Genomic DNA, 16,370 nt, shown 5'->3' with positions numbered 1-16,370 from the left:
GGGCGCGGGGGGGACAAATCATATTTTTCCCAGGATGGTGGGATCGTGTCCCCCCCGTCCCCCCCGGGATTTCCGCCCCTGATCAGGAGTTACTACAGGACCTTTTGGAAGGGCTCAGTTCCTTGACAGAACGCCACGACCATGGGTTAAAGGCTATTATGGAGCAAATGAGCAAAACCACCTCTGAAAAACCCCAATCACCCAGTAATTTTTTCCCTATCTGTGGTGAGTTTGTTCAGCCTATCCCGACTCCCCGTCAACCCCGTTTACCACCTCCAGAGCGATATTCGGGAAATCCTGGTACCTGCCGGGGTTTTCGTTCTCAGTGCTCGCTTATTTTTGAGCTACAGCCATCTTCGTTTTCTTCAGACCGATCGAAGATAGAGTATATAATTACGCTAATGTCGGGAAGGGCGCTCTCCTGGGCTACGGCAGTTTGGGAACAACAATCTGTCATGGAATTCATGGCAGAGGTGAGAAGCTTTTGAGTCTCCGGTATCCGGGAGAAAGGCGGCCAGCAAACTGCTTGACTTACGTCAAAACTCCCGTAGTGTGGCAGACTACGCAGTGGATTTTCGCACGTTGGCCCTCTAGAGTGCCTAGAATCCGATGTATCTTTTCGATACTTTTCTGCACGGATTATCTGAGGAGGTAAAGGATGAGTTAGCTGCTCGGGAACTGCCGGTGGACCTCGACTCTCTTATTGCCTTAACCATTAAAATTGATGGACGCCTAAGGGAACTCAAGAGTGAGAGGATGTCTGGTCTCAGGCACACTCGTGCACCTGATATGGCGTGTTCACCTATGGAATCTGGAAGTTTCCGATGGCAGCTTTTCCGAGAGGAGTCGAAGTCACCCGAGCTCTCTCGTGAATCTACGACGGGTGAGTTGGATACTCCTGAGCCTATGCAGTTGGGAAGAACTAGGCTATCAGTTTGGGAGGGCTCAGGGAGGATGAATAATAACTGTCTGTACTGTGGAGGGGCAGGACATTTTATAGCTACCTGCCCTATTAGGAAACCCTTGTCTCTAGTGGGTACCAGTACATGGTGAGTCAGACTGGGAGTTCCCTAATTCCCATCACCTGCACACCCCTTTTTGCTCTTGTGCTATGGGGAGACCAATCTAAGTCTCTCTGAGTGCTCATTGACTCTGGGGCTGATGAATGTCTTATGGATCCCACGATAGCTTCGGAGCTTGGTATTCCCACTCAGCCTCTCTCTGTGCCCATGGATGCTAGGGCACTGGACGGACACTCTATAGGGTAAGTCACCCATAGTACTGTGCCCGTTCAATTACGGGTTTCTGGTAACCACAGTGAGACAATACAGTTCCTCCTCATTGCATCTCCCCATGTTCCGGTTGTTTTAGGATTATCCTGGCTCCAAAAGCACAATCCTGTGATTGACTGGACCACAAGCTCCATCCTGGGTTGGAGCCCATTTTGCCATTGTCACTGCCTTCAAGCAGCACAGCCTTCCCCTAGTCGTCTTCCTCAGGAGGTTAGCAAGACGGTGGATGTCTCTGTTATCCCCATGGAATACCATGACCTCCTGGAAGTGGTTAGCAAGGCAAGTGCTACTTCCCTTCCCCCGCACCGTCCTTATGATTGTGCCATTGATCTTCTCCCAGGCACTATACCATCTCGGGGTCGGTTGTACTCTGTCCGGACCAGAGACCATTGCTATGGAGGAGTACATAGTCTCTGGCCACTGGGGCCGTCCGTCCTTCTACATCTCCTGCTGGCGCAGGGTTTTTCTTTGTGGAGAAGGACAAGACCCTGCGCCCGTGCATTGACTACCGGGGGCTTAATGATATCACTGTAAAAAATTGTTACCCCCTACCTCTCCTCAGCGTTTGAACCTCTCCAGGGGGCTACCATGTTTTCCAAGTTGGACCTTCGGAATGCCTACCACCTGGTTCGGATACGCGAGGGGGATGAGTGGAAGATGGCCTTCAACACAGCCAGTGGACACTATGAGAACCAGATCATGCCATTTGGACTCACCAACGCCCCCGCTGTCTTCCAGGCTTTGGTCAATGATGTGCTTCTGGACATGCTACACTGGTTTGTGTTCGTCTACCTGGATGACATCCTGTTTTTTTCCCCGATCTGCCCAATAACATGTACTCCATGTCAGACAGGTCCTTCAGCACCTCCGGGAGAACCAATTGTTCGTGAAAGCCGAGAAGTGTGAGTTCCACCACTCTTCTATCCCCTTTCTGGGATATGTCATTGCTGAGGGCAATGTTCAGATGGATCCTGGAAAGGTGAAAGCAGTGGTGGATTGGCCTCAACCAACATCCAGGGTGTAGCTGCAACGGTTTCTTGGTTTTGCAAACTTCTACCGCCATTTCATTCGGGATTACAGCACCCTGGCGGCCCCCCTCTCGGCACTCACCTCCCCCAAGGTACCGTTCAAATGGTCTCCAGCTGTCGACAAAGCCTTTGTGGACCTGAAGGATCAGTTCACAACAGCACCCATCCTCATCCATCCGGACCCCTCGCATCAATTTGTGGTGGAAGTGGATGCTTCGGATGTTGGAGTGGGGGCCATCCTGTCCCAGCAATCTGCCCAGGACCAGAAACTTCATCCATGTGCCTTCTTGTCCCATCGTCTCAATCCTGCTGAGAGGAACTACGATGTTGGCAACCGAGAACTCCTGGTGGTGAAGATGGCGTTGGAGGAGTGGAGGCACTGGCTGGTAGGAGCAGAACAGCCATTCCTGGTCTGGACCAACCATAAAAACTTGGAATATCTCCGTTCAGCCAAGCGCCTCAACTCAAGGCAGGTCTGGTGGGCCCTCCTGTTAACCAGATTCAACTTTACCATTTCCTACCGTCCTGGGTCTAAAAATGTGAAGGCTGATGCTCTCTCCCGCCAATACAGTTCCTATGCCACACCCTCGACTTCCAAAACCATTCTCCCTACCTCATGCCTTGCTGCCACTGTGGATTGGGGTATTAAGAACCTGGTTCGCGAGGCGCAACGCTCCCAATCTGGACCTGAAGGGGGCCCGGCTAACCAGCTGTTTGTCCCTAACCCAGTCCAGTCCCGGGTCCTGGAATGGGCTCATTCCTCCAGGCTGACCTGTTATCCAGGGTCCCGTCATACACTAGCCTTCCTTCAACAATGTTTCTGCCGAGATTATGGTGCAGCATGTCTTCCGGATCCATGGACTCCCGGTAGACATGGTCTCCGATTGGGGTTCTCGTCTCAGTTCTGGAAGGCATTCTGCACCCTTATTGGGTCGTCGGCCAGCCTGTCATCCGGATTCCATCCCCAAACTAACGGTCAGTCGGAGCGAGCCAGCCAAGACCTGGAGACCACCTTAAGGTGCCTGGTCTCAACCAACCCCACTACCTGGAGCCGTCAACTGGTCTGAGTGGAGTATGCCCGGAACACTCTTCCCAGTTCTGCCACGGGACTCTCCCCTTTCGAGTGCTCCATGGGGTGTCAGCCTCCACCCCTCCCTGAACAAGAGCAGGAGGTCAGCGTACCCTCGGCCCAGATGTTTGTCCACCGCTGTTGACGTACCTGGAGAAGAGCCAGGGTGGCTATTCAAGACCAACTCCAGGTATCGTCGACAAGAGGACCGTCGCCGGACCCCAGCTCCCCGCTACCGCATTGGGCAGAGGGTATGGCTTTCCACTCGGGATCTGCCCCTTCGGGTAGAGTCCTGCAAGCGGTCTCCCCGGTTCATTGGTCCTTTTTCTATCTCCAGAGTCCTGAGTTCCACTGCTGTCCGTCTTGTCTAGGATTAAGCTTGTGTCTCACTGTCCTTTGTCTTCTGTCTCCAGGCCCATCCCTCCCCCCGGGTTATCGGTGGCCAGCCAGCGTATACGATGAGACACCACCTGAAGGTTTGACCATGGGGCAGGGGTTTCCAGTACCTGGTTGACTGGGAGGGTTATGGCCCGGAGAGGTGCTGGGTCCCTGCTAAAGACATGTTGGACCCAGCCCTCATCGCCGATTTCCACCGACGTCAGACAGGTATGCGCCCAGGGGGGGGGGGGGGTACTGTCACACCCTGATCTGTTTCTCCTGTCTTTGTGATTGTCTCCACCCCCTCCAGGTGTCGCTTATACTCCCCAGTGTATTTATCCCTGTGTTTCCTGTCTCTCTGTGCCAGTTGGTCTTGTATGTTAGTCAAGTCAACCAGCGTGTTTTTCCCGTTCTCTTTTTGATAGTCTTCCTGGTTTTGACCCCTGCCTGACTCTGGACTCTGAACTGGTTTTGACCCTTTTGCCTGTCCACGACCATTCTCTTGCCTTACAATATTAATTAATCCAATAGGGTAAGACCCCAACCATCTGCCTCCTGTGCCTGCATCTGGGTCTCGCCTTGTATCATGATACCGTGAGCTCATGCGGGAAAGCATGCTCACGCGAGAGAGGGAACACCCACTTACACAGATGGAACCTTGAAAAAACATTTAAATGGCCTGAGTAAACTATCTTATTTATCCACCATCTTTGATAAGGTGATGGGTCAAGTCATAGGTTAGGTTACCCCTTCTCATGACTCCAATGCTATATATTGGAGTAATTCCACGTCCCATTTGATTAGCTGAGGTGATTTTTGTCAAGTGTGAAACGCTCTATCTAGAAACAATTGATCCTTGATTACTATACGGTTTTGGAAATCTTGAACACTCAACTTAATTATAATCCAAAATAACTTCACAAATACAAAAGATACACTTACAGTTAGCTGTTTTACCACAGATGTAACTTTTTTTTTTGTGTAACACAGTTTTGACTCGACAGGTTTTTTTTTGTTCCCTCTGAGTTTCCATCAGGAAGTGCAACACAAAACACCCCTGTGGGAATCTGTGTTAAAACGGTGCACAGTAAGTGTATCTTTGTATTTGTAAAATAATTTTGGTGATATGAAAGAATTTCTGAGTTTTCTAAATCTGCATTGCACGCAGTGATTAACGGTTAGACAGAGTGTCAGGACTGTTGTACACATTGGCCCTGCTGTGGTCAGTTCAAATGAGAACCATATGGCTGTGTGGCCTTGCGTAAGTTGGGTTCTCGAGGGCTAAGGTTAGGTTCAAATCTTTAAGTCATTATCAGTGACTTGGATTTAAAAGGAATAGCGCGCCAATATGGTGGAAGGAACATTTTTTACTTAAGTAGTACAAGTAAGAAGAATCAAGTTCACTAACTAGACATTTTTCTGTGATAGCTAGTGATAGTGATGCACACGCTAGGACTATTTAAAACATGGCTATATACTAGCAGCATTTACCCTCCAGATTCAGTAGCTTGAAACCCCATTAGATTTTTGCCCAAAGTTTAGAAAAAAAAACTCAAACTGAACATAATTCATTATGGTTATTATTTTAGTTTGTTTTGGAGTCAAAGATAATATTTTCAGTGTAGTTTTAGTTTACTTTTCATGATTTGTTTTCATTTACTATAATAACCTTGGTTCACAGAGCATTTCAGAGCTGCCATGTTGTAGAATGCTAGCACACCAGGTAGGCCACAAACAAAACAAACCAATACATCTACAGAATCCCCTGTAATAATTTAGAGTGAAGCTCTACCACACAGGAAATTATATTAAGATGAATTTCCTGTTTATCAGAGTACAAAATGCGGTTCCCTGAGTAAAGAAGTTAATCTCTGGAAATGACAATGTGCACAAGGACACATCAGTGTCCATATAGTTACTATTCTCTACAAATTAATTTGAAAACCACACTCTCAGAGATATTAACCTTATATTGCACAAATCTTACTGCTATTTTAGTTACAGCTCTTATGAAGGAAGCTTGCTGTTAGTTTATCTACAAGGCGGTTGCTTACTGCTACTATAACATAATGATTACATTACAAGAGCAAAATATAATTTTGTTAGTATTGGCTATGTGATTTATTGACCAATAACCAGGTGTGAAATATTATATCAGTAAATTACTGTCAAAAACATAAATCATAGGTACCTGCTACACAACCCTGGCCGATGTAACCCCCTTCACTAGCAGACACTGACAGGGTATGATTTCAGATGGTAGTGATTGAGTCTTGACAACCAAGCAGTTTCCATGCCACAGAGCTGAACTGAAGATAAGAGGACCTTTGCTTCCTATCTTTATTTCCTCATTAGCTTTCCTTGCCAGTCAGTTATACACTCCCAGGAATATAAAATACACATTTCCGTGTCTAAAATAAAACGTCTGACAGTTGTCTCTCAGGGATCTCCTGACTGCTGTTGACATGATGGGGAAATCAGTGTAGATATGCTAGCCATAGATATTATATTGTTACTGTATCTCAAGAATGGAAGGAGCAGTGCTTGACTTGGGCAGGAGCTCACTGGCGCTGAGTACACCTCAAATGTTTTACTGCTTGTCATCCTGTTCCTCTTATAGAATATTAGCTCAAAAGTATTGTGGAGCTCCTGCACCTAAATATAAGCAGTACCGGTACCCAAATTGAGTACCGGCCCCTTATTTCAATCCAAGTCAAGAACTGGGAAGGAAGTTACCACTTCTCCCACTAAAATGTTTTTCTATCCTCACTGAGTGGCCTGGTTGAAAACTATTTCACATGCCAAGGTAAATTAAGAAAATTCGATCGAATGTTATTTTACACTAGACTAGTGCATACCGGTAATTGCATACCTTTGCCTGCCAGTATGAGAGGTGTGTTTCAACACATGTTCAATACACGTACAGTGCATTCGGAAAGTATTCAGACCCCTTGACTTTTCCCACATTTTGTTACGTTACAGCCTTACTCTAAAATTGATTAAATTGTCCCCCCCCCCCTCATCAATCTACACACAATACCCCATAATGACAAAGCAAAAACAGGTTTATATTTTTTAGCAAATTTATAACAAAAAAATAAAATGACATTTACATAAGTATTCAGACACTTTACTCAGTAAGTATTCAGACACCTTACTCAGTACTTTGTTGTAGCACCTTTGGCAGCGATTACAGCCTTGAGTCTTACAAATCCAAGTATATCGGACCAATTATGAAAGACAAGAATTGTACTTCTGAATTCCGTAAAGTCGGTGTGGAAGAGGTGAAAAAAGAATTGTTGTCTATCAGCAATGACAAGCCACCAGGGTCTGGCAATCTGGATGGAACATTACTGAGGATAATAGCAGACGATATTGCCACTCCTATTTGCCACATCTTCAATTTATGCCTACTAGAAAGTGTGTGCCCTCAGGCCTGGAGGGAATCTAAAGTCATTCCGCTTCCCAAGATTAGTAAAGCCCCATTTACTGGCTCAAATAGCCGACCAATCAGCCTGTTACCAACCCTTACTAAACTTCTGGGAAAAAATTGTTTGACCAGATACAATGCTATTTTACAATAAACAAATTGACAACAGATTTTCAGCATGCTTATAGGAAAGGACACTCAACAAGCACAGCACTTACACAAATGACTGATGATTGGCTGAAAGAAATTGATGATCAAATGATTGTGGGGGCTGTCTTGTTAGACTTCAGTGCAGCTTTTCACATTATCGATCATAGTCTGCTGCTGGAAAAACAAATGTGTTATAGCTTTACACCCTCTGCAACAACATGGATAAAGAGTTACTTGTCTAACAGAACACAGAGGGTGTTCTTTAATAGAAGCCTTTCAAACATAATCCAGGTAGAATCAGGAATTCCCCAGGGTAGCTGTTTAGGCCCCTTGCTTTTTTCAATTTTTACTAACGACATACCACTGACTTCTTCGTAAAGCCAGAGTGTCTATCCATGCGGATGACTCAACACTATACACGTCAGCTACTACAGCGACTGAAATGACTGTAACACTCAACAAAGATCTGCAGTTAGTTTCAGAGTGGGTGGCAAGGAACAAGTTAGCCCTAAATATTTCTAAAACTTAAAAACATTCACTAAACCTCAACAAAATCTTGTAATAAATAATATGGAAATTAAGCAAGTTGAGATGACTAAACTGCTTGGAGTAACTCTAGTTTGTAAACTGTCATGGTCAAAACATATTGATACAGTAGTAGCTAAGATGGGGAGAAGTCTGTCCATAATTCTTAACAACACTATCAACAAGGCAGGTCCTACAGGCCCTAGTTTTGTCACACCTTGACGACTGTTCAGTCGTGTGGTCAGGTGCCACAAAAAAGGACTTAGGAAAATTGCAATTGGCTCAGAACAGGGCAGCACGGCTGGCCCTTAGATGTACACAGAGAGCTAATGTTAATTATATGCATGTCAATCTCTCCTGGCTCAAAGTGGAGGAGAGATTGACTTCATCACTACTTGTATTTATGAGAGGTATTGACATGTTGACTGCACCGAGCTGTCTGTCTAAACTACTGGCACACAGCTTGGACAACCCTGCATACACCACAAGACATGCCACCAGAGGTCTCTTCACAGTCCCCAAGTCCAGAACAGATTATAGGAGGCACACAGTACTACATAGAGGCATGACAACATGGAACTCTATTCCATATCAAGTAACTGATTCAAGCCGTAAAGTTAGATAAAAAAACAAACATAAAAAAAATACCTTATCAAACAGCGGGGACTGTGAAGCAACACATGCATATACACAGACAAATCATTCTCTCTCACACACACACACACACACACACACACACACACACACACACACACACACACACACACACACACACACACACACACACACACACACACACACACACACACACACACACACACACACACACACACACACACAGATTTAATACTGTAGATATGTGGTGGAGTTGGGGCCTGAGGGCACACAATGTGCTGTGGAATCTGTGAATGTATTGCAATGTTTTTAAAATTGTATAAACTTCCTTAATTTTGCTGGACCCCATGAAGAGTAATGGGGATCCATAATAAATATAAATACAAAATATGACGCTACAAGCTTGGCACACCTGTATTTTGGGAGTTTCTCCAATTCTTCTCTGTGGATACTCTCAAGCTCTGTCAGGTTGGACAAGGAGTGTCACTTCACAGCTATTTTCAGGTCTCTCCAGAGATGTCCAATTGGGTCCAAGTCAGGGCTCTGGCTGAGCCACTCAAGAACATTTAGAGACTTGTCCCGAAGCCACTCCTGCGTTGTCTTGGCTGTGTGCTTAGGGTCGTTGTCCTGTTGGAAGGTGAACCTTCACCCCAGTCTGAAGTCCTGAGTGCTCTGGAGCAGGTTTTCATCAAGGATCTCTCTGTACTTTGCTCTGTTCATCTTTCCTTTGATCCTGACTAGTCTCCCAGTCCCTGCGGCTGAAAACATTCCCACAGCATGATGCTGCCATCACCATGTTTCTCCGTAGGGATGGTGCCAGGTTTCCTCCAGATGTGAATCTTGGCATTCAGGCCAAAGAGTTCAATCTTGGTTTCATCAGACAAGAACATCTTGTTTCTCATGGTCTGAGAGTCTTTAGGTTCCTTTTGGCAAACTCCTAGCGGGCTGTCAGGTGCCTTTTACTGAGGAGTCGCTTCTGTCTGGCCACTCTACCATAAAGGCCTGATTGGTGGAGTGCTGCAGAGATGGTTCTCCCATCTCCACAGAGGAACTCTGGAGCTCTATCAGAGTGACCATCGGGTCGTGGTCACCTCCCTGACCAAGGCCCTTCACCCCCAATTGTTCAGTTTGGCAAGGCGGCCAGCTCTTGGAAGAGTCTTGGTGATTCCAAACTTCTTCCATTTAAGAGTGATGGAGGCTACTGTGTTCTTGGGGACCTCAATGCTGTAGAAATGTTTTGTCACCCTTCCCCAGATCTGTGCCTCAACACAATCCTGTCTCAGAGCTCTACAGACACTTCCTTCAACCTCATGGCTTGGTTTTTGCTCTGACATGCACTGTCAACTGTGGAACCTTATATAGACAGGTGTGTGCCTTTCCAAATCATGTCTAATCAATTGAATTTACCACAGGTGGACTCCAATTAAGTTGTAGAAACATCAAGGATGATCAATGGAAACAGAATGCACTTGAGCTCAATTTCGAGCCTCACAAAGGGTCTGAATAGTTATGTAAATCAGGTATTTCTGTTTTTTATTTTTAATACATTTGCAAAAACTTCTAAACTGTTTTTGCTTTGTCATTATGGGGTATTGTGTGTAGATTGAGAATTTTTTACATAAATGTTAGAATAAGGCTGTTACGTAACAAAATGTGGAAAATGTCAAGGGGTCTGAATACTTTCTGAATGCACTGTATGTGCTCTAGGTCAGTGTTTTCCAGGATTACTTTATATGTTCATATGAGTATCTGTATGATCAGATGTGTGTAATGTATCTGTCAGTGTTTGTGTGTCTGAATGTTAGTGGGAGATCCCATGGATGAACTGAAGTGGGAGAGGTTACCAGGCTACTCTACACCACTGTGAAGACAAATGCTTTCTGGTCTCTCTGGGTATCCCTTTCAGGGCTATAAGTAGTGACTAGTGTGTGATTTCACTGTGTGTTGCTGCACAGGGGCATTGTGGGAAATTATACAGTAAACTAATTTCTACTCTCTGGTCACAAACACCATCTCTCTGAGCTGTGTGAGTTTGAGTCAGTAGTGTTAAAAAGTTGCATCTGAATCCATCTATCCTTCGTGATTAAAATACTATACTGTAGGTCGACTAACTCCTGACCATGTAAATCATATTAAATGTTCAATAGCCATCAATCACCTCTAGCAAGACCTCACCCAAATCATTATCTGTACTCATCCAAACTACCATATCATCTGTGGTATAATTCAATCATGTAATCAGTGTTACCTAATCATTTATTAACAATGGCGCAATTTAGAGAAACAAAGGCTTCAACAGAACACTGTACCGGCAGTTTACCAACAGGGTATCAACAGTGTGCCAGTCTGTTGACCCAAACTGCTGACTGAGCCAACCCTGAGAGACTACTGGGTTCAGCCTCTGTGTCTTAGTGTGTTATTGAGCAAACTGATGAGCTGCTCCAGCCTATTTCTCTCTGTCTGTCAGACTATTTCTCCCTCTGGGGAAGTACTGAGTGTTGTACTGTGGATGATGTCCTATTTTTCCCAGCATTAGGGCCTGTTCTGCACTGCTTCTGCTCTGTTCGCTGGCCGGCCAATACTGTTCACACACTCATGCATAGGGCGGCAGATAGCCTAGTGGTTAGAGCATTGGGCCTGTAACCAAAAGGTTGCTAGATCGAATCCCCAAGCTGACAAGGTAAAAATCTGTCATTCTGCCCCTGAACAAGGCAGTTAACCCACTGTTCCTAGGACGTCATTGTAAATAAGAATTTGTTCCTTAGGATTTGGCGTCATGTCAACGGGACAGTTGTAAATCATGCAGCGCCTTGTGTCAAGATCGCAGATTTTAGAGAAACAACAAATGTCGGTACATATAACTGTCTTATATTGGCTGAAAACTTAAATTCTTGTTAATATAACTGCACTGTCCAATTTACAGTAGCTATTACTGCGAAAAAATGCCATGCCGTTTGAGGAGAGCTCCTAAATCAGAGCAAGATTTCAGAATGTATCATCCAAAGGGTCCCAGAGATAACATGGCGTTTTGTTAGATAAAATCCTTTTTCATATCCTAAAAAAGTCCATATTGCATGCACAATCAATTTTGTATTTCCACTTGTTCAATTTGCAAAGAAAGGAATCTGAAAATCTCACCCTTAACGTTGTTTCAACCGGTGAAATCACATTTGTATGTATTCATCAGAGATCCAGCACGTAACCAGACTTCACTATATCATTAGGGGTGTAGCATATCTTATAGGACACCATATTTGGTCAGAGCGACGCCTTGATGTCACGCCGATGACGCGGCCGGTCTTCATTTGATCGACTGTATCTTTCATAAATAAGCACCAATCGGGGTCAAACAAAGCTAGCTAGATAGCCAATGAGCTGGGCTTTACGGGAGTATCCGGAAACCTCGTCTGTTGCAAAATGTAGGTGCTAACCTTTTGCGACAGCATGTCTTTTCCTTTTGGCCAAAAATTATATGAATATTCAGAGTTGTGAAGTTACGAAAACTGGTTGTTTTGCAAATGTTGAACTTATAATATGGCTACTAATACTGGAAAAGCTAAATCAAAGTCCAAGTATACAGATTTGACAATATTCTTGCAGAAAAATGTAATATGAATGCAAAGGTCTCCTTCACGATTTGCCCAAATGTACCTGGGTGACTTCACACTAAATGTCATGGAGAACGCTCATACTTCAAGTTATCATCTGAAACCTTGCACATACACTGCTGCCATCTTGTGGACACCATCGGAATTACAACCAGAGTGATGGCTAGAACTGGGACGTTTCTCTTGCATTTCAAAGATGGTGGTAGAAAAAAAACGGTTGGCTTTTTCTTTGTATTTTCTTCTACCAGATCTATTGTTATTCTCCTACATTCAATTTACATTTCCACAAACTTCAAAATGTTTCCTTTCAAATGGTACCAAGAATATGCATATCCTTGCTTCAGGGCCTGAGCTACAGGCAGTCAGATTTGCTATGTCATTTTAGGTGAACATTTTAAAAAGGGGGCTATCCCTAAGACGTGACTACTGGGTTCAGCCTCTGTGTCTTAGAGTGTGTTGTTCAGCAAACTGATGAGCTGCTCTAGCCTATTTCTCTCTGTCAGACAAACCATCAAACAGGCAAAGCGTCAATACAGGGCTAAGATTGAATCATACTGCTCCGACGCTCGTCGGATGTGGCAGGGCTCGCAAACTATTACAGACTTCAAAAGGAAGCACAGCCGCGAGCTGCCCAGTGACACGAGCCTACCAGACAAGCTAAATCACTTCTATGCTTGCTTCGAGGCAAGCAACACTGAGGCATGCATGAGAGCATCAGCTGTTCTGGACGACTGTGTGATCACGCTCTCTGTGGCCGACATAAGTAAGACATTTAAACAGGTCAACCTACACAAGGCTGTGGGGCCAGATGGATTACCAGGACGTGTGCTCCGGGCATGTGCTGACCAACTGACAGGTGTCTTCACTGACATTTTCAACATGTCCCTGATTGAGTCTGTAATACCAACATGTTTCAAGCAGACCACCATAGTCCCTGTGCCCAAGAACACAAAGGCAACCTGCCTAAAGGACTACAGACCCGTAGCACTCACGTCCGTAGCCATGAAGTGCTTTGAAAGGCTGGTAATGGTTCACATCAACAACATTATCCCAGAAATCCTAGACCCACTCCAATTTGCATACTGCCCAAACAGATCCACAGAGGATGCAATCTCTATTGCACTCCACACTGCCCTTTCCCACCTGGACAAAAGGAACACCTACTGTATGTGAGAATGCTATTCATTGACTATAGCTCAGCGTTCAACAGCATAGTACCCTCAAAGCTCATCACTAAGCTAAAGAACCTGGGACTAAACACCTCCCTCTGCAACTGGATCCTGGACTTCCTGACGGGCCACCCCCAAGTGGTGAGGGTAGGTAGTAACACATCTGCCACACTGATCCTCAACACTGGAGCTCCCCAGGGGTGCGTGCTCAGTCCCCTCTTGTACTCCCTGTTCACCCACAACTGCATGGCCAGGCACGACTCCAACACCATCATTAAGTTTGCAGACGACACAACAGTGGTAGGCCTGATCACCGACAACGATGAGACAGCCTATAGGGAGGAGGTCAGAAACCTGGCCGAGTGGTGCCAGAATAACAACCTATCCCTCAACGTAACCAAGACTAAGGAGATGATTGTGGATTACAGGAAAAGGAGCACCGAGCACGCCCCCATTCTCATCGACGGGGCTGTAGTGGAGCAGGTTGAGAGCTTCAAGTTCCTTGGTGTCCACATCAACAACAAACTAGAATGGTCCAAACACACCAAGATAGTCATGAAGAGGGCACGACAAAGCCTATTCCCCCTCAGGAAACTAAAAAGATTTGGCATGGGTCCTGAGATCCTCAAAAGGTTCTACAGCTGCAACATCAAGAGCATCCTGACAGGTTGCATCACTGCCTGGTACGGCAATTGCTCGGCCTCCGACCACAAGGCACTTCAGAGGGTAGTGCGTATGGCCCAGTACATCACTGGGGCAATGCTGCCTGCCATTCAGGATCTCTACACCAGGCGGTGTCAGAGGAAGGCCCTAAAAATTGTCAAAGACCCCAGCCACCCCAGTCATAGACTGTTCTCTCTACTACCGCATGGCAAGCGGTACCAGAGTGCCAAGTCTAGGACAAAAAGGCTTCTCAACAGTTTTTACCACCAAGCTATAAGACTCCTGAACAGGTAACCAAATGGTTACCCCGGACTATTTGCATTGTGTGTCCCCCTCCCAACCCCTCTTTTACGCTGCTGCTACTCTGTTTATAATATATGCATAGTCACTTTAACTGTACATTCATGTACATACTACCTCAATCCAAGACGGCGTAGCAGTGCAGACATGGTTTGTTGTCCTCTCGTTTACTTTTTGTATTCGTCTTTTTTTTGTATATATTCCAATTTATTTTACTTTTTCCATTTTTAAATTAAATATACCTTCCGGTAACCCGCCTCACTCAATGTAACACAGATCCGCTATTTTTTTTTAGACCCTATAGCCAAAACTTTCATCATAAGGTAGGCAGCTAATTAGCTAAGTTACTAGCCATTTAGTCATTGTTAGCCACTGCTAGCGGCTTTTACCCTCTGCTCAGGCACCAGCCGTTTTTTTTGCCTGGATAATACCTGCCAGCCTCGGACTGTTTTTCTCCACTACAACGGCAGATTCCTGCCGACCATTGATCATCACAGCTAACTATCTTCAACTGAGTGACCCAGCCCTGAAGCTAGCTCTGAGCCACGCACATCTCCCGGCTAGCAAACAAAATTCCCTGGCCCGGTCCCTTCGACACGGCTCCCCGCCGTACCACCACGACTGGTCCGCAGACGTAATTCCATCAGCTGTGCCTTCAACCGGCCTTTGCCAGACGACGGAGCAGACGCTTCTACTTACCCCGGACTGCTAACTTGAAACGCCATGTCTTCCTCGTGCTAGCGTAGTAATGGCTACCTCACTGCTTCCCTGTTTCATCTATAGCTGTACACTGGACCCTATGATCACTTGCCTACATAGCTGATGCCTGCTGGACTGTTCATTTATCAAGGTACTTACCTTTGTTTATCTATCAGCCCTAGCCCCGAACTCAGGCCCTGTGTGTAGTTAACCGACCCTCTCTGCCCATTCATCGCCATTTTACCTGTTGTTGTTGACTTAGCTGATTAGCTGTTGTTGTCTTAACCGTTGTTGATTTAGCTAGCTCTCCCAATCAACACCTGTGATTGCTTTATGCCTCGCTTTGTCTCTCTCAAATGTCAATATGCCTTGTATACTGTTGTTTAGGATAATTATCATTGTTTTAGTTTACTGCGGAGCCCCTAGTTCCACTGTACATGCCTTAGATACCTCCTTTGTCCCACCTCCCACACATGCGGTGACCTCACCCAGTATAACCAGCATGTCCAGAGATGCAACCTCTCTTATCACTCAGTGCCTGGGATTACCTCCAATGTACCCGCACTCCACCATACCCCTGTCTGCACATTATGCCTTGAGTCTATTCTACCACGCCAAGAAATCTGCTCCTTTTATTCTCTGTACCCAACGCACTAGACGACCAGTTTTGCTAGCCTTTAGCCGTACCCTCATCCTACTCCTCCTCTGTTCCATGGGTGATGTGGAGGCTAACCCAGGCCCTGCGTGTCCCCAGGCACTCTCATTTGTTGACTTCTGTAAAAAGCCTTGGTTTCATACATGTTAACATCAGAAGCCTCCTCCCTAAGTTTTTTATTTTTTACTCACTGCTTTAGCACACTCCGCCAACCCTGATGTCCTTGCCGTGTCTGAATCCCGGCTTCGGAAGGCCACCAAGAATTCGGAGATTTCCATACCCAACTACAACATTTTCTGTCAAGATAGAACTTCCAAAGGGGGAGGAGTTGCAATCTACTGCAGAGATGGCTTGCAAAGTTCTGTCATACATTCCAGGTCTATGCCCAAACAGTTCGAGCTTCTAATTTTAAAAATTAATCTCTCCAGAAATAAGTCTCTCACTGTTGCCGCCTGTTATAGACCCCGCTCAACTCCCAGCTGTGCTCTGGACACCATATGTGAACTGATTGCCCCCCATCTATCTTCAGAGTTCGTTCTGTTAGGTGACCTAAACTGGGATATGCTTAACACCCCAGCAATCCTACAATCTAAGAGAGATGCCCTCAATCTCACACAAATTATCAAGGAAACCACCAGGTACAACCCTAAATCCGTAAACATGGGCACCCTCATAGATATTATCCTGACCAACTTACCCTCCAAATACACCTCTGCTGTTTTCAATCAGGATCGCAGCAATCACTGCCTCATTGCCTGCATCCGCTATGGGTCCGCGGTCAAACGACCA

General features: G+C 45.6%; 1 protein-coding gene across 5 annotated transcripts in view; it reads right to left on the bottom strand.

The window, feature by feature from the left end:
• LOC106560277 (capping protein inhibiting regulator of actin dynamics) overlaps window positions 1–16,370 on the bottom strand; it is a 53,282-nt gene that overhangs the window by 10,425 nt on the left and 26,487 nt on the right. For 2 of the 5 annotated variants that reach the window (XM_045687685.2, XM_045687687.2), the window contains exon 1: window positions 5,959–6,069. The exons of 1 other annotated variant lie outside the window; for it this stretch is intronic. The gene's annotated coding sequence lies outside the window, so the exon portion shown is untranslated. Of the gene's footprint in view, window positions 1–5,958; window positions 6,078–16,370 lie in introns of those variants that run through there. 2 more of the 5 variants (XM_045687684.2, XM_045687688.2) reach the window with 2 other exon arrangements.

The sequence above is a fragment of the Salmo salar genome, chromosome 10, assembly GCF_965601325.2.
Source record: "Salmo salar chromosome 10, fSalSal1, whole genome shotgun sequence".
Taxonomy (NCBI): domain Eukaryota; kingdom Metazoa; phylum Chordata; class Actinopteri; order Salmoniformes; family Salmonidae; genus Salmo; species Salmo salar.
The sequence above is the reverse complement of the archived record's forward strand: the minus strand, read 5'-3'. Positions and strand labels throughout refer to the sequence as shown.